This window comes from Symphalangus syndactylus, chromosome 20 (assembly GCF_028878055.3).
Source record: "Symphalangus syndactylus isolate Jambi chromosome 20, NHGRI_mSymSyn1-v2.1_pri, whole genome shotgun sequence".
Lineage (NCBI taxonomy): Eukaryota > Metazoa > Chordata > Mammalia > Primates > Hylobatidae > Symphalangus > Symphalangus syndactylus.
In genome coordinates, this window is record NC_072442.2 from 64936638 (window position 1) to 64950522 (window position 13885).

At 58.6% G+C, this 13885-nt stretch overlaps 1 pseudogene; it reads right to left on the minus strand.

Moving 5' to 3' along the window:
* Positions 1 to 924: 924 nt before the first annotated feature.
* Positions 925 to 13183, minus strand: LOC129470489 (TBC1 domain family member 3G-like; annotated as a pseudogene).
* Between the last annotated feature and the right edge of the window lie 702 nt (positions 13184 to 13885).

Genomic DNA, 13885 nt, shown 5'->3' on the forward strand with positions numbered 1-13885 from the left:
ATCTGACCAGGAGTAGCTATTCCTGGTGCTATTGTCATTGTCCTGTTTGATGTGTGAACATGGCTGCTGGCTCTACAGAGATTTGGCAGGTAGCAAGGAGGTTTCTTTTCAAACCTTCCTTTGGAAGTCAGACTTGGTGAGGATCTTATGCCCACTTTTTCCTAGCTCTGTGGTGTCAGGCATAGTCTCAGTTTCTGCAAATTGGGGTTAAGAATTCATACCTCACAGCAGTCTTTTGATAAATAAATAAGATCTTAAGTGTCAATTATTCCACTAGAAATTGTACAATTACTTTGGTCTTCATCCTGGAGGTCCACTGACAAGCCTCATGCAAACCTGTGGCCCTGTTCATAAAGTGTTTTGTTTTTTTTTCTTTTTTTTTTTGAGACGGAATCTCGCTCTGTCGCCCAGGCTGGAGTGCAGTGGCGCAATCTCGGTTCACTGCAAGCTCCGCCTCCCGGGTTCACGCCATTCTCCTGCCTCAGCCTCTCCGAGTAGCTGGGACTGCAGGCGCCCGCCACCACGCCCGGCTAATGGTTTGTATTTTTTAGTAGAGACGGGGTTTCACCATGGTCTCAATCTCCTGACCTTGTGATCCGCCCGCCTCGGCCTCCCAAAGTGCTGGGATTACAAGCGTGAGCCACCACGCCCGGCCTTCTTAATTTTTTTTTAAGAGATAAAGTCTCACTCTGTCACCCAGGCTGGAGTGCAGTGGTGCAATCATGGCTCACTGCTTCCTGGAACTCATGGGCTCCAGCAATCCTCCTGCCTCAGCCTCCTGACTAGGTGGGACTATAGGCACACGCCACCGTGCCTGGCTAATTTCTTTGACTTTTCTCTAGAGACAGGGTCCACCCATGTTTCCCAGGCTGGTCTGACTTCTAGACTCAAGTGAACCTGAACCTCCCGCCTCGACCTCTCAAATTGCTGGGATTACAGGTGTGAGCCACCACACCCAGCCTTAATTTCTTATGTGCCATGCTACTACAAAACGTCATTATTAGGGGCAGCAGGATGGAAGGTGTAGGAGGACGCTGTAGTGCCTTTAAAATATTTCTTTTTTTTTTTTTTTTTTGAGACAGAGTCTCGCTCTGTCGCCCAGGCTGGAGTGCAGTGGCGCAATCTCGTCTCACTGCAAGCTCCGCCTCCCGGGTTCACGCCATTCTCCTGCCTCAGCCTCTCTGAGTAGCTGGGACTACAGGCACCCCCCACCACGCCCGGCTAATTTTTTTGTATTTTTAGTAGAGACGGGGTTTCACCGTGGTCTTGATCTCTTGACCTCGTGATCCGCCCGCCTCAGCCTCCCAAAGTGCTGGGATTACAAGCGTGAGCCACCGCGCCCGGCACACCCGGCTAATTTTTTGTATTTTTAGTAGAGACGGGGTTTCACCGTGGTCTCGATCTCCTGACCTCGTGATCCGCCCGCCTCAGCCTCCCAAAGTGCTGGGATTACAAGCGTGAGCCACCGCGCCCGGCACACCCGGCTAATTTTTTGTATTTTTAGTAGAGACGGGGTTTCACTGAGGTCTCGATCTCCTGACCTCGTGATCCACCCGCCTCGGCCTCCCAAAGTGCTGGGATTACAAGCGTGAGCCACCACGCCCGGCCTGCCTTTACAATATTGCTGTATATCTAAAATCATTTCAACAGGAAACATTGATTTCCAGACGTGAAGGTGGTTCTCCTTCCATGAGTTTAAAGTACAAAGGCAGGCTCATGGTGTCATCAAAACCTTCACGTTTTGAAATAAATGTTTCCTGTTGAAATGATTTTAGATATACAGAAATATTGTAAAGGCACTACAGCGTCGTCCTGCACCTTCCATCCAACTTCCCCTCATAATGACTTTTTTAAATTTTATTTTTATTTTATTTATTTATTTATTTTTGCACACAAAACAATAAACATTTTCTAAAACTACATACTAACAAAAAGATGCATATCAAACATATTAGGAAGGTTGCACATGGGAAGACGGGGAATAGAAATGGGGGGTGGGAATTAAAGAAAATAAATGAGAGAGGGACTTTGTATGGATCAATGATAATAACTCAATCCTCTATTTGACAAAGAAGAAGGAGAAGGAAGAGGAAGAAAAAGAAAGTGGGATAAAGGATTAGAAAGGGAGGAAAATAGAAAAAATTAGAGTATGACTCCAGGGTAGACCTGTTTTGTTGTCGCTTGGTTCGTTGGTTGGTTTGACAGTTGTGTTTTTCATATGTTTCGCCATGTTGGCCAGGCTGGTCTCGAGCTCCTAGCCTCAAGTGATCAACCCGCCTCAGCCTCCCAGAGTACTGGGACTACAGGCGTGAGCCACCACATCCAGCCCCCACATTGCTTCTGGCCTCTGTGGTAGACCTCCCAGACGGGGAGGCTGGGCAGAGGCGCTCCCCACATCCCAGACGGGGCGGCCAGGCAGAGGTGCTCCTCACTTCCCAGACGGGGCGGCCGGGCAGAGGCGCTCCTCACTTCCCAGATGGGGCGGCTGCGCAGAGGCGCTCCTCACTTCCCAGACGGGGCGGCCGGGCAGAGGTGCTCCTCACTTCTTCACAGACGGGGCGGCCGGGCATAGACGCTCCTCACTTCCTAGATGGGGTGGCGGCCGGGCAGAGGGGCTCCTCACTTCCCAGACGGGGCGGCCGGGCAGAGACGCTCCTCACTTCCTAGACGGGGTGGCGGCCCGGCAGAGGGGCTCCTCACTTCCTAGACGGGGTGGTGGCCCGGCAGAGACGCTCCTCACTTCCTAGACGGGGTGGCGGCCCGGCAGAGGCGCTCCTCACTTCTTCAACAGACGGGGCGGCCGGGCATAGACGCTCCTCACTACCTAGATGGGGTGGCGGCCCAGCAGAGGGGCTCTTCACTTCCCAGACGGGGCGGCCGGGCAGAGGTGCTCCTCACTTCCCAGATGGGGCGGCCGGGCAGAGGTGCTCCTCACTTCCTAGACGGGGGGGCGGCCGGACAGAGGTGCTCCTCACTTCCCAGATGGGGCGGCCGGGCAGAGGTGCTCCTCACTTCCTAGACGGGGGGGCGGCCGGGCAGAGGGGCTCCTCACTTACCAGACGGGGTGGCGGCCGGGCAGATGCTGCAATCCCAGCACCCTGGGAGGCCAAGGCAGGCGGCTGGGAGGCGGAGGCTGCAGCGAGCCAAGACCACGTCACCGCACTCCAGCCCGGGCCACACCGAGCCTCCTTCTGCAGTCCCAGCACCTCGGGAGGCCGAGGCGGGCAGAGCAGTGGAGGTCAGGAGCTGGAGACCAGCCTGGCCGACATGGCGAAACGGCGCCTCCAGCCAAAGGAGAAAAACCAGGGAGGGGTGGTGGCGCGCGGCGGCAATCCCAGGCAGCGCGCAGGCCAGGGCAGGAGAATCACGGGAGCCGGAGGCAGGGAGTCTGCAGCGAGCCCAGTTTACTCCAGCCGGGGCCACAGAGGGAGGGAGGGAGGGAGGGAAGGAAGGACGGAAGGGAGGGAGGAAGGAAAGGAGGGAAGGAGGGAGGGGAAGGAAGCCCTAATGACGTTTTGTAGTAGCATGGCACATAAGAAATTCAGGCCGGGTGTGATGGCTCACACCTGTAATCCCAGCAATTTGAGAGGTCGAGGCGGGAGGTTCAGGTTCACTTGAGTCTAGAAGTCTGAGACCAGCCTGGGAAACACGGGTGGACCCTGTCTCTAGAGAAAAGTCCAAGAAATTAGCAGGCACGGTGGCGTGTGCCTATAGTCCCACCTAGTCAGGAGGCTGAGGCAGGAGGATTGCTGGAGCCCATGAGTTCCAGGAAGCAGTGAGCCATGATTGCACCACTGCACTCCAGCCTGGGTGACAGAGTGAGACTTTATCTCTTAAAAAAAAATTGAGAGATGTAACATGAGTACAATCCTATTAACTAAATAATAAGGCCCTGAGGTGGGAGTGCACTGCTCCTCGTCCCTAGCTGCGAAGGAGGTGTCCTGGTCGGAATCAGTGCTGGGTGCACTGCAGGGCCCGGAAGTCCATGCCCACATTGTTCAGTTCGGCGAGAGCCAATCTCACTCCCTCGGCAGAGTGTTCAGCCTGCCAGCAGGTGGCCAGCTGGTCCTCCTGGGATATGGCACGGACCCAGCAGCCCTGTTCGAAATCATAATGGGGGAACCAAGGGCCCCCTACATCCAGGTCCATCGGGAGACGGGGCATGGAGTTCCACTGCAGGAATCCCCAGGAACCCTGAGGTCCTCCCAGAGCCAGGGCCGGGCTGGGCACACCCTGAGTGCCCACAGGGTAGCTGTCTTCCCGGACAGCCCCACCAGGACAGGGTGTGGAAGAATGAGGTGCCCGTGGCGGGAAAGCTGACCAAATGGGCCGCTGGAACCGGGCTGGTGGGCCTGGAGGGGCCTGCCTGTCCCCCTTGCAGAAGGTCTTCCCGCCACGTGAAGCCAGCACAGGCCCGGGTGCCGAGGACCCTTGCTCGGCTTTGGCTGAAAGGAAAGCAGATGTGGTCAGCGTCTCCAGGGAGCCCATGCAGGCCTTTCCGGGCTGGGCCCCACCTGCCTGCGTCTCTGTAGTCCTCGGGGTCTCCGTGTGGCCCCCGTGGCCTGACACTGAGGACAAGCCTGTAGTCTGCTGATCCCAGAGGGAGGGGTATGCGCTCCCTGGCATGGGGAAGCTGTCGTGGCATGGCGGGTGGCTCCTGGGACTGCCCCCAGGGTTGGGACTGGCTGTGGGTTTCCTTCCACACACATTCGTCCCAGGGCTGTTGGGCCTGGGATACGGCCCCCAGTCAGAACTCAGGTGGGAGGGTCCTTGGATGTCACCCAGCCCCTTGCCACCTCACATGGGGACCCGTCTCTGCAGTGGGTTTTTGGGCCCGGACGTGGGTCACCCTCTGCCCTCCTGGGCTGCCCAGTCCATGCCAGGACTGACTGTTCCCACATCGGGCTGAATTCTTGGCTCTGGCTCTGGGCCCGGAGTCCCGCCTGTGCCCTCTCCCTGAATGCTCTGGGGGTCAGGGGCCCCCAATTCCCTTGTCTCCCTGGCTCAAGGCTTGTTGTCCTGGCAACCTTGGAGGAGCGTGCAGGAGTGAGGGGCCTCTGCTGCTCTCTGAGGCTGTGGGTGCTGGCAGGGAGAGGCGGGGTCTCCCACAAATGGGTCTGGCTCCTCTAGTAACTTTGAGGGCCCTGTGAGGGGGAGAGCCAGACACCGTGGAAAGTGGGGGGGGGCTCGAGGGAGGGTCTTGCCCACATCCCCCTCCTGCGTGCACAACACGTCCAGTACACAGGCACTGAGTGCCTGCCCTGAGGACCGGTGGGCCTCCTGTACTTTCTTAGAGTCCAGGAGGAAGAGGAGGAAGAAAAGGTGAAGAGGAAGGCCCAGGTAGTAGGGTTGCAGGTCCCGGGCCCTCCCCCACTGTTGACTGCCCCAGAGGGTGACATGGGAGGGGACACGGCACTGGAGCCCACCTGAGGGTGGCAGGTCCGCTTGCTTCCTCCCTCGTTTGTTCACAGAGGCCCTGACGTGCTTGAGCACCGTGTCATCATCCCTGGCCCAGTGACGGCAGAACTGGCTCCGAAAGCACGCCCACAGGCCAGAACTGGATGTCTCCTTGAGGCGCTCTAGGGACAGGGTGGACATCAGGCCAGAAGAGTTCCCTGGGAGGGGGCCAGCCCATACCCCGTGGCCACTTCAGCCTCTCACTGGGTGGTGCTGGATCCTTTTGTGGCCACCCCCGGGGTCCAGATGTGCACAGGAGGCTGTGACTGGGGGGCGATCTGGACAGGGAAGTGCCCACCACACTCCTGACTTTCATCTGGGTCATGTGGCGGATGGGCTCGCTGTCACAGTGCCCTTCCCGGCCCACCTGGCCAGACCTCCCTCTGAGCCAGAACAGGGGATCGTGAGGACAGTGTGAGGAAGCTGCCTTCGGGCCAGTCGGGGTCTGACCCCGGGGCTCCCCAGGCCCCATTAGGCACACGTAGACTTACTCTTCTGCACCTCGAACGCAATGGTGGTCATGGGCATCCGTGCTTGTTTTCCTTGTAGCAGGTACACGTCCCACAGGCGCAGGGTCAGCCCGAGAGAGATCTGTGGAGACAGCAGGCGTGGGAGAACCTGGCCCTTCCAGGCTGGGACTGGTGGCTCGAGCTGTGCCCATTGGGGTTTCAGTCCCCAGAGTCAGTGGCCTTCCCCATGAGCGTCGCCTGGGCCCTCCAGGACGCTGGATCAGGCAAGGTCTTGCAGCTCCTCATGGGGGGCACTCATATGAGTGGAGATGTGGCTCCTGGAGAGAGGGGCCTGCCCAGCGCTTGAGGCTTCCCTGAGCCCTCTCGAGTCGGGTCCTGGCGCAGTCTGCCCATGAGGCTGGGCCTGAGCCCCAGCCATTGCCCTGGGATGACCCCTCTTAGGCAGAGGGTTTTGCTTGCGTGTCCTTCGGGGACCCGCCTGAGCCTCCTGTGGGCTGGGGTGAACCAGACTGCCGGACTGAGGAAGCAGGGCACTGCAGGGCAACGAGGGTCCCTGAGCCAGGGTCTCCCTATGCCACCTTACCTTCATTAACATCCGGAGAAGCCAGCCTGACGAGAAACACTGCCCGCATAGACCAGCGTCTATGTCCTGGTCCTGATGGGAGCAACAGAGGTGCTCAGGCCACTGGGCTGCCCTAAAAACCTCCCTCTTCCAGGGCCTCTGAAGAACCTATGCCTAGTGCAGAACACTGGGCAGTGTCCAGGGCTCCCCGCCACACCGTCCCCTTCCCGCACTCTCGGTGGACACACTGCCCTTTGCCCTGCTCTGCGGGAGCTGGGGCCCCATCCCTGTGCCTCTGTCTCCTCCAGGGCAGGAAAGGAAACCAACTCCCAGCCCATGCAGAACCCGGCATCCCAGGTCAGGCCCTGGCTGGGACTCAGCCAGTCACCAGCCCCACGAGGGGCTCCAGCCCCCCTGCTCCTCCAGCCCCACGGGATGCAGGGCCTCTGGGGAAGAGCCGAGGGGACCATAAACTCACCAGATGCCACATGGTCTTGGGTTGTGACGTGGGTACCACACGCTCCTGATGGTCTTGGAGCCCCTGGACTGTCCCGCCATTTGGGCTGTGGAATCCTGAGAAGCCCCCAGCCCATCATGAAATCAGAGGCTTCTCCCAAGATGTGGAGCCATCAGCTGCAAGAGCTGGACAGCTTGAGAGGCTCCCAAACCTGAAGACCTCCCACCCTCCCATCTGGTGACCCCACCATGCGGCCTTTACCCTGGGGAGGTGGGGCGGGAACATCCCCTGGAGCCTGGCTGGAGGTTCCCCTGGAGGCCTCCTGGGCCAGGGTGCAAAAAGGGCAAGGCTGACTGTGAGGTCACAATAGGGTGGCCAGAACAGCGTGGGTACTGGGCTTCCTGGTCATCTCCTGGAAGTGGGGTCGGGCCAGGGGACACGGGATGGGGAGATGCTGCCACCTGGGCTTGCTCGGCCCATTCGTGTGCACCAAGGGCAGCGGGAGCCCTGGCAGTTGGAGGGCAGGAGGACTCTCAGGGAGGGGAGAGTCAGCTGCACAGAATCAGAGCCGGAGGGCGTGGCTCCGGGACACAGAGGGTGGCCACGGGGAGGATGAGATGCCCTCTGCTGATGGGGTTGAAAGGTGTCTGACTTGGGCTGTGGGGGGTCGGCTGCGGACTCCTGTGGGACCCTCAGCAGAGACGTCCTAAAGGCTCCCAACGAGCCGGCGACACAAGGAGAGTGCCTTGGCTGAAAGCCGAGATCACCTGGCCACGGTGGCCGTCCCCGGGTCTGGCTGCGTGAGGCCCCAGGGGCAGCTGTTCACCTACCCTGCAGGGAGTGCCTCTCACTGGCCAGCAGCTGCACCAGTGCCCAGAATGCGTCCTCCTCAGGCAGATACAGGAGGAACAAGGGGGCGATGTGGCTCAGGTTCCTGTGGTAGCCCACCTCCTGCAAGAGCCAGAGTCACCATGGAAGGACATCAGCTGGGAGGGCTGAGGTCACCTGGGAGGACTCATGTCATTGGAGAGGGCAGAGGTGACTGGACAGGCTTCCTCTGATGAAGAGGCTTCCTCAGGATGCAAATTCATTTCATGACAAGAGCCAAGTCCATCAGGCACTTCAGCACCTTGTCCAAAATGTCTCCTGAGACCACCATCCTGCGTGTGACGCTGCCAAGCTCCCAGGCTTTGGGGCAGCCCCAGGAGGAGGGCGTCATTTCTTGTTCTGAGAAGTGGTGGTCAGGCCCAGGTGACACCAGGAGTCCAGGCCCCAACTCCTTTGTGTCTCAGCTTGACCCCTTGAGACCACCCCCTTGCTTGGAGGTTTATGCCAGCGGGGAGCTGGAATCCTACCTCCTATAACCTGGTGGGTCACAAATACTAACTTTAAAAGAAGCAATGACACCCCCACCAGACACCCACTCCTGTGAATGTGGAAATACGGCCCGGGAACCTCACTGCCGGGAATACTCACCGGGTTATACTCCGCAGATGCCAGGAGGATGTAGAAGAGTTCCCGCTGCCTAGGAAACAGAGAAAGGGGGCTATGGTTTGGTTTGTGCAGACGCTGTTACTTTCACTTTGTCTACAAATCCTAACGACAAATCCCATTTCAGGTTCAGATGATTCACCAGATAAGCAGTGAGCTCTTCAGGGCCTGAGACTGTTGAAGAAATGTTTCAGTAAAATCCACATCCGTGACATGCAAATAGCCCAGTTGTAGTGAGTTGACCGATCCTTTTCACTCTGAATGATTTTTTTTTTTTTTTTTTTTCAGTTTGCGCACATGCCAGTTCAGTCTCTGGGTGTACAGTTCCTCCACAGTTCCAAACCAACGTGCGGAGTCTCCTGGCCACCGCTCCAGCCCCTCCTGGAGTGACTCCTTCATCCTCCAAGTCTCCAGAGTGGCCCCTATGCACCCAGCCTCTCCCCGGTTCCTCAGCCCCTGGCCACCCAGACTGCTTTTCAGTCCCTGTGGTTTGGCCTTTTCCAGAATGGCCTAGGAATGGGAATGCTACTGTGGTAGCTTATTGGGTCTGGCTTCTTTCCCTTAGCAAAATGCATCTAGGATCCACCCACGTTCGTGTGGGCATCACTGGCTCGTTCCCTTTTCTCACTGGGTCTTCTGTTTGAAGGGAGGACCAGCCTTGCTCTCCCCACGACGTGTTGAAGGCCGTCCCCGAAGGCTCGCTGTGTGAGTGACGGTGAATCAAGCAGTGAACCTGGCATGCAGGTTTCATGTGGATGTCAGTTTCCAAATCAGTGGGTTCCATATCTGTGACACCTTGGGGACACGTGGTTCAAGTCCATTGAGCTTTGTGAGCCACTGCCCAACTGGCTGCCAACGTGGCTGTGCCGTGTCATGTTCCCAGCAGACCTGGATGAGAGTTTCCAGGGCCCATAATTCTCCCAGCGTTTGGTGCTGTCAGTGTTGTCTGGGTAGGCTCATGGGCCCTCCATCCTGCCACCCTCCCGTGGGTCCTACCACGGGTCCCCGTGGGTCAGGGAGAGCACCTTTCACCATTGTGCATGATTTTCTTTGCTGTCTTCTGTCTCCTCAGGATCCTCCTGGGCTCCGGCCCCACATGTTCCAGCCTGGCCCAGGGCTTGGAAACAGGGAGGTGCTCGGTTCATGGTGCCGGCTGCTCCCTGGGCCAGGAGAGCTCTTGGCAGCTCTGTCATCCCTCCTGGGTGACCCTGGCTTCTGCTCCGGGGAAGTCCCCATCCCTCTCGTTCACCCCATCTCCACTGGGACCCTGTGGCTCCCGTAGGCTTACCTGGCTCCATATCGATGCCTGAAGAAGACATGGTTCTGGAGAGTCCTGCTAACATCCCGGTCGATCTGGTGGATGTGTTCAGATGACCTCTTGCCCTTCTGCTTCACGAGCTGTAGGGCAGGGCCAAGAGAAGGAAGCAGCCTCAGAACAGATGGAAGACTCCCTGCCCCAAATGGCAGTCGGCCCACAGTCAGCACTTTGGGAAAGAAGGCTTCCTTCTGCAGAAAGCTGCTTTTTGGCTTGTTACTGAAGCCAGGGAGGGTCACCAGAGCCGAGTTTTTCTGTCTGTGGTGACTGTATCACCATATGTGCCCAGGGTGTTCATCTGACCTTCCCCCTCACCCCACCCCCCAGGGTGGGCTTGGCGTTCCCTCCAGCTGGAGACCTGGACCCCTGACACGGCTTGTCCTGTTTGTTGTGCTCTGGCTGAGCGTACCTTGTATTTGCTGGGGTTTTTTAACTTGATTTCCTGAATGTTCAGGAGGACTGACCACGCCGGGCCCCGGATGTTCGTGGGAATTCCCTCGTATATGCGATCTACGAGCTGTGGGCAGAAAACAGTCTGGTGTCACAGGCCACGGGGTGACCCCAGTGAGGACCAGAGCCCGGGGATTCTGGGAATTGTCGGTTTTGGCCCCATGATTCCTCAGTAGAGGTGAGATCGAGCTGGGACACGGTCTCCCTTCCCAGGACTGAAAGAGTGGATGGACACTCAGAGTTGAAACTCTGATCTGAACCTTTTTCTTCCTTGGGGTCACCAGGACATCCCTAGCCTTGAACTCCAGGTGGTCCGAGCCCTAGATTCAGATTCCCTCCCAGCAAGGTGACGCTTGCACGAATAGGCAGGCAATCTGGCGACCAGGCCTGCAGTCCTCCGGGCGAGGACAGTGTGCCACCCGCCCTCTGAGAGGCTGACGGTGCCAGGCCACAGCCATGGGTGCCTGTCCCCTGTCTCTGCAGAGAGTGCTTCCGGGGGCCTCTCCCTCCACACATTACCTTTTCACTGTTCTTGTACGTCTCCCATTCGCCCAGCATCTCCAGCCACTTGCTGTTTCTCCTTGTCTCCCGCCGAATTCGCTGTCAAATGAGGAATGTTGGAGTTAGTGGAGCTGCCGGGCTTCCCAGAGCTGCCCGTGGATGCTGGGTCTTGGGCTCTGGAGCCCTGGTGGGACCCAGCTGGAAGGAGCCAGGGAAGGGCAGACCCTAAGGGCTGAGAGCCTTTGAGCAAATGAGCACCAGTGGGCTGGCTTTGGGACCCCGGGATGTGCCATCCTCGGGCCACAGACACACCAGTCTTAGGTCCCAGCCTCTCGGTGGGGTCCTGACACAAGCGGGCAGCCACCCTCAAGCCAGGACTGTGGTTCTCACTTTGGAATTGTATCAAACTGCCAAAGTTAAATCAACCTGGGGTCAGGTCTCTGCTGCCCCTCCCAGTGACAGAGTGTTGCCCTCACCCGCCACCGCCCGGGCCGGCTGCTTCCTCTGCCTCACTGACCACCCGCCCAGTCCCTACGTCCCTGGACCAGCCCCTCCATGTATCAGGCTCTTACCTTTGCCTCCCGCGCAGTCAGAGAAGGCAGCTGCATCTCACTGTAAGGCAACCCAGGCAGCGCTGAGGACCTGCACAGGGCCTGGAGCCACCCCAGCCTGGGAGCCGACCCCCAGAAAGGACTGGCTCTGTCCCTACCCAGCTCAGGGCTCAGCCCGGGAGAAGGCACAGGGAAGGGAGGACAAGGGCCTTCCTGTGGGGCTGACTCCCAGGAGGGGCAGGACCTGGGAGAAGGAGTGCGGGGACTGCCTGGCCGGGGTTACCGGGGCCCCTGGCGTGGGGGCTGGTCAGGCTGCACAATGGGGCTGCCCATCCTGGACTCGAGGTGGTGCTTACTGCTGGAGCTGAGAAAGGTCAGCCTTGAGATGGGATGGGGGCCGCCCAAGGTGGGCGACCGGGCCCTGACAGGAATCCCTCAGGGATTGGCCACATCACCCCGCCAGGGTCAAGGGAGGCTGCCCTGAGACCTGCCTGGTGTACTCTGGGTGCACCAGGGGCCCATCCCACTTGACAGCCCCAAGGCTCTTGCAGGCTCTGACCTCCCAGCATCCACCTGCCTCTCCCTGCATCTGAGCCACACACCCTGCATTTCAGAAGTGGCACGGCTCATCAGCTCCCTCCCACCCTACTTCCCCCGGGATCCGCTGTCTCTCCATCCTCTGATCCCTGAGGGATGGGCCCCAGGCTGGGCTCCTCTTACCTGGCCCCAGATCCCTTCCCAGCACCAGACCCAGGGTCTTTAGTCACAAGCCCTGCTGCCTCTCCGGCCTCACCCTGAGATGCCTAGAGCAGGGCCCTGCCCATCTTCTCCCCCATTCTCTTAGGGCCAAGGCCCCCACTGTCCCCACACCTTTCTCCCTTCCCCATGGGGACAGTGAGGGCTGTAGCTCTAGGGAAATGGGGGAGGACAGGGGCAGGTGGGCTCTGAGAGACCTGCTGGACAACAGCCCCGAGGCTGGGCCAGGTGTCTCCTCACCCTGTGGCCACAACCCTTGGATCTCACTGGGGTTGTCTCCTGGTAGACAGGGCCAGACCCTCAGGCTGCCCCGCTCCTCTTGTGCTGACTTGCCGACAGAACTGCTGAGAGCCCGGGTGCCTGACCTAGCCCAGTCTCCATTCCCACCGGCTCCCTAGATGGGCCTTGCACCTCTGGCCTAACAACAACCTCGGGCTGGACCTGCAGGGGAGCCAGGGGGGAGTTCTGACCCTGGAAAGGAGGTTGGCCCGAGCTGGCGAGACATGTCCTGTGTCAGAAAGGCCTTTCTAAAAGCAAACCCATCCCTGAGCTGAGACAGATGCTTTAGGGGTGAGGGGAGCACAGAGGACTCACTGCACAATCCCAAACAGATCCATGTGTTCGAACATTCTGATGAGCACAGGCCCCTTGTCCTCTGGCAGCCCAGCTTGGTGCCCCTGTAACCCAGAGGGAGCCTTGGTGAGGGGTCCAAGGTAAAGGGTGCAAGGGCCTGGGGGTATTGGCCACCCGTCCCTGCCCTGTGCTCCTAGGGAACCCAGGACCCTTTGACCAGGGCGCACTGGAAGAGGCCTCCCTCCAAGAAGCAGACCGAACTGTACCTGTTCATATTTCCTGATGACGTCCTCTCACTCCTGCGCCCGCCAACTATCTACATCCTCCACCACGTTCATCCTGTGAGACAAAATTGGCTAAAGGTTACACTGTACCCGACAGCTTCGGAGAACACCTGAACCGCTCCCACCGGGCTCCCAGATGCTGGTTGGTTGTGTAACCTTCATTCCACCATTGCACTCTGGTAGAAAGGGGCCAAACCCCATGGCCCACACCTCCATGGGTCTCTGCAGTCTGAAGCCGCAAGCAGGGGTGAGCATCTTCCCAAGGACTCGAGAAGAGTGGGACCTGGACAGAGAATCCCGTTTTCCCCTTATGCCATGAAACAGGCACATACCTGCCCCAGCAGGTTGAACGGTGTCCGCCTGCGAAGGGTGAAGGACCTGTGATGGGCTATTCCAGGGTTGTGGATGCGAACTGGGGTCAGGCACCAGAGGTCTCTGTACGATCAGCCTCCTGGGATACTCAGGGCCACAGAGATGCCCAGTTTCCTATGGGGAACAAGGTCTCTCCTGACTGCTCCGTTCTACCTCGCTCATCACTTGGGCTACCGTGGCCCTTCGGTCTAACCAGTGAAGCTGCTTTAGGAATAACGCCATTTGAGCGGGAGTGTGTTTGGTTTTGGGGATGAGGGATGAAAATGATCTACTGTCTCCAAAGCAGCCACTGCGCTCATGGAAACCACATCTCTCGGGGAGGGACTGTGGACTCCACCATTCTGAGCTGTCCCTATAGGAGGGGGCTTCATTTTCCTGGGTCAATGATGAAGAACAGTGGGTCCTTGCTCCTGGAGAACATCTAGATGGACCGTCCCTCCTGAGAAGACTCAGGGCAAAAGGAAAGCGAGGCCAGACAGAATAAGAAATACTTGGGGAGAAGCCCAGTGCCTAGACCCCTTCGAACACAAGGGAAGATAGTCTCCCCACAGCCAGCCCTCCCGGGCTCCTTCACTTTCCACAACTGCCCAAGGGCAGAAGGCTCCCCATGCCACTCCCAGACAAGGGACCGTGTGTGTCCAGTGGG